Source organism: Anabas testudineus, chromosome 8, assembly GCF_900324465.2.
Source record: "Anabas testudineus chromosome 8, fAnaTes1.2, whole genome shotgun sequence".
Taxonomy (NCBI): domain Eukaryota; kingdom Metazoa; phylum Chordata; class Actinopteri; order Anabantiformes; family Anabantidae; genus Anabas; species Anabas testudineus.
The window spans coordinates 5342141-5347202 of record NC_046617.1 but is presented as its reverse complement, the minus strand read 5'-3'; positions in this window follow the sequence as shown (position 1 = coordinate 5347202).

Genomic DNA, 5062 nt, shown 5'->3' with positions numbered 1-5062 from the left:
ATCAATACAGAGTAGATTAGCATGGCCTACTTGACAGTAAGGGGGCTAGGGTTAGGGATTAGGGTTAGGGTCTTCACACTGACTGCCATACAAAAATGTGTCTGTGTGTGTGTGTGTGTGTGTGTGTGTGTGTCTGTCAGAAAAACTTCTATACCTCTTGTTGTTTGAGTACATTGAACATGTTGAGAAGCTAAAAACGGACTCATTTTTAAGCCCATTAAATTAAGGTGACGCTTATGATTAAGCTTAGTTTCATTAGATAAATTATGTTTTATAGTCTCATATTTATTTTATTTAAGACTGTTATGCTGTAGGTTCCCAGACATCCTGGAAGCCCTTGTTGAATGCAGTCTTCCAGTGATAGAACGCCTTGAAAATGGAAAATGATCAAAATGTCCTGGAAAATAAGTTAAGGATAACAAATTGTCCTGGACGTTTGTAAACCAAGTGCAACAAAAAAGAAGCAGAGGTTTCTTTAACCAAAGTGTGTTGTGTTTAATTCAGACACTATGGACCTAAAATGTAATTTACAAGATGTGCTGTGCTGTGATAAATTATTCTCTGAAATAAACATGTTTTATTTAGTTATTTGTAGCCCTAAATTAAATAACTGGCAACTTTCAGAGTAAAAAGTACAATATTTGACTCTATACCTGAGATTTATAGTCAAACTAAACCAAACTACGGAAGAACTCGTCCAAGCGTTTTCCATTAATTCTGTTCAACTGTGTTTGCGTTTTGTTTCTGTGCCATGTGTGGGTCCCTCAGAACACCTGAGACTTGAAGTGTGAGATGTTGTTGCTATCCTGGAAGTAAGAAGAGGTTCACCTCCTCTTTCTTTCTTTATCCCTTCACACCTTTTACTTCGTCTTTGCTCGAGGAGCTGATGTGAACGTGTCAGACTGTACAACTGCTGTGTGAGTCATTTATTCACAAGGTTTTGTAAAACAAAGTTTTTCTTCTCAGCCATTGACTAATACTGATATGCTGATTTCTGGTGCAGCGAGTGAGCCTTTGAGTTGTTTGTTTTGTTTGTTTCCTTTGTTTCTGAAGGCCTTAAAGTGTTTGTCAGCACTGACGTTAAATGTCTGTTTGGGTAGATTTTAACAGTGTTAAATGGCTCTTATCTTAAGTGTGTTTCAGCTACGCTGCATTTCTACAACAAAGTTTAGTCACTATTTTTTTTAGATATTTCTGGGGCTGTGAGTTGTTTTTGTATTATAATTTGTATCATAAATTATTTAATGCAATATGAGCAAATGCCCATCAACAGTTAGCAGAGCACAAACCTTGAAAATGTACAGTATATACAGTAATGTGCAGTATATTGTGTATATGTAAACAACACTCTAAAATGCCAGTTAGTCAGTTTCTATTATGAAAAACTGAAAAAAGCAGCAAATATTGTCTAAGAAGCGCTTAATAGCAAATTAATTATGGTTAAGTACCAAAACGGCAGCATTCAACATCATTGTTACATAAATATTTAACATCTCTACAGTAATTTCATGTGTAAATAACCAGAACATGTTGATGGGGGGAGTAATGATGGCTATTCTAGGTTTTTGTATTTAAATATCAATTTGTATGTATTTGTTTATGAGTGTGAGTTTAGGTTTGGGTTTAGGAGCGGGTGAGGAGAGGCAGCAGATGGTCACTCGAGACCTTTTTAATGCACCTTTAAATTTGAATGCTGCTCAGTGGTGACAATTGTGCCAAGACAGCTGGCTCAGCAAATATTTATACCAAGTCTGGGTCGCTTTTACCATTAATTCATGGGAAACAGTCAGCTCTTAATACTACAAATAAAGGAGGAACAGATGTACACAGAGCTGTTTTTAAAAGGCTTTGCCAATATAAGGACAATAATTCAATGTCAGGTGTTAGTGAGTTTAACCCTGTCACAGCCATTCTCTGTTGAGCTGTGCAGACGGTGCAGCAGTGTGCAGGACCAAAACACGCTGAGAGCATAAACATCAGTAACTCACTGCCACTGTCACACTGAACACAGTGTTTGGTAAGTTTAGTAAATGTTTTTAATTCCAGTTTAATCCAACTGAAGTTTGATTTCCATCACGTTTCTGACAGAGATTCTGTTTACAAAGCTTAAACATTGTTAATAACAGCTTGCACACTTTGATCTATTTGAAAGGAGAGATATTTTAAAAATGACAACAAATGTATTTTTCTGTTCCTGTTCGAGGTAAATGCGTTTAAAGAGTCATTCTGCTGTATGCCTAGTACAACATTCTTCATAAGATGAGTGAATCAGTGTAAATCAGTATTCTGTAAAATATTTCCTTGGTGTACAGTTTATAAATTAATGGTACAAAAAGGTCCAGCTCATTTCACACAGTGCTGTGGTGGTGGCACAGAAGAAGAGGGGGTTTTACAACATTTAAGTGATGTGAAAATGTTCTCATGTTGATGAAGTCTTCAGATTGTAGAGGAAAATCCCTGCTGAGAGGTTTTGTTCTTTTTAGATTTGTCATTTTCGCCCCACACGTTGAAGCTGCTTCTAAAAAGTACTTTTCTCCACATCATGTTTTGTCTTATTGACTATTATTTTTTTGCTTGCTAATATTTTTTTTCCTCTCCCTGGGGGTAGTGTTGTGCCTTAGCTGTGCTCCTGTTTTAAGAAAGTCTCTGAAAGTTTTAAAACGGTTTCAAATGTCCAAAAACCAAAAAAAGAAAGAAATGTTGTGAATGCCTTATTAATGACCATAGTGGTTCTAAAGTACACTTTTGGGAATAAAACTGAAATCTCCCTTTAAAATGCGCCAGAGCAGTCTATTTCACACATTTATACACTCGTGTATTAATGTACAGGCGTCGAACTATCGGTGCCATTGATGGTCCTTCAGAAAGTGAAATTAGTTTTTTGGTTTGTTTTTTGTTTCAACTGTTTAGTTTTTCTGTTTCTTATAATAATTCAAAAAACAAATTCAAACATGTTAGATATTTAGATCATGGGACATTTAATAATGCTGCTGTTTTCTTGAACATATTGTAGTTTGGACCGCTGCTATCATTAAGCAAAACACAAACAGCCTTCTTCAGACATATTATACAGTAATTTATATTTACACCGACCAGCCACAACATTAAAACCTCTAGGTAGTGAACAGCGGCTCAGCTTTCACACTAACAGTTCTGCAGCTACAGCAAACCATGATGCACTGTGTGTTCTGATCATGCATTACAGTTTCCCCACGCTGAGCCATGTCGATCACAGCATTTAAACCTACAGGTAGTTTTAATGTAGTGGCTGAGTGGCGTATTTAGGGAACTTTAACTTCAGTTTTCTTGCACCAACTTCATCCTGCTGCCCTTAAATTCATTAAACTCATTCATAGAGCACAGTAATGAGAGGTGGATCAACACACGATTATCTTTTTCCAGGCTAGGATTAGTTGACAGTAACAAAAATGCAGGTCATAGCTAAACTTACACATTTTTATATATATATTTATATATATTTCTAGTGTCAGGTCTCTCTTGCCTTATTTTTATTTAAAGGACTTTGAGAATGTCCTTCAACTTTCACAAATGATTCATTTCTGCAGTGAGGAGCACCCACAGCCACAGATGTAATCATCAGTCCAGTACAACTGATCGATGACGTGCAGCTGGAGAGACAGAGCTAATTATCGTTCTAGTCGAAGCAGAGTCAGCATGTGACACTGACAATAGGTCCCAGCGTGTGGGGACTTCCTGTTAAAAGACGCATGTAAAAGGAACAAAGACAAGTGTGTTTCTTTGTTTTAATGGAGGTAGACCAGCAGGTTTTCCCCCACTTTCCTGTGTCTGGGCTAAGCTCGTCTAAACATGTCCTGGGTGCAGAGGTGAATCTGATATATGACAGAGCCCAGGGCTTTACAAGAGAATTCGGCATTTACCTAAATTTTGTGCTTTTTAATGAATTTTCACCGGACAGTCTAAACCTGAACCACTACACAAACCTCTGTTTACAGTACTGAACTAATCCAGATGTTCCTGGGCAGAGAAACACTGCATGTGCCTGTGATCTGTGTTTAGATCTGTTTACTGAAGACACCAATGTTTCTGACAGCTGCAGCTGGGAAACAGTCATTCAAGTATTTCCAGCCTTTTAATACAGCTCTTGTCAGTTTGGCCTATTAGCGTATTAATTAATTAAGGCTGACAGCTTATTTCAGATTAAAGCAGCATGTACTAGTCTTTTACTTTAGATGACGACTGTGGCTTTATGACGTGCCACAGATTCCGTGGGGGGGTCACACATGAATAGAATAACACTGAAGTTCATTCGAATGAAGGAAAAATGCCTAAACAGTTTGTCAGTATCTCATAATGACATTTGAATATGTTTATTTTAAAATCTGATCTCTCAGTTTCATTTAATCAATTATCTCCAACATATCAGTGTTGGACTTTAAGACAAAGCACTGCTGCCCCCTTGTGTTTATTCTGCTGATTACATTACATCCTGGGTGGGAAATTATTGTTTGTATTTAGAAATGTGTTTAGAATCAGACTTTAGCACTACATGAGAAGTTGTATACAGTTTTAAACAATATATCAATCATGTTTTTACTGATGGTGTCACATGTTGTGCATAGAAACAGCTACTTAATAGTAGTAATAAGTATCCAACAGGTTTCCACTACAATTAGTAATAATGCAATTGTACTTGAGTGGTGCAAAAACCTTAACACATCTATAAATAATGCAACTGTTGTCTGCACAGCTATTTTAAAAATCCAAAGAGAGTTTATTGCATAGCATGTAACACTGCCTGATGATCCGTAGTCCCTAATATATTTACTGGGATCTTGATATGTATATATGTATATATATTATCAATATACGTACATACAACAATTTTTATTAGTGTTTTATATTATAATTTTATGTGGTGTCTTCCTGCTATCTTTAAGAATTGCATTTCTTGATGATGTTTCAATGAGCTGATGGATAAGACCACCACTGTAAGCCACTTTGTTTAGGTTTCTTTTAAACACATGTATGGTGAATTGTGCAGACAGGTGAACCTAGCTGAAAGAAGCAGTCAGGAGACGTG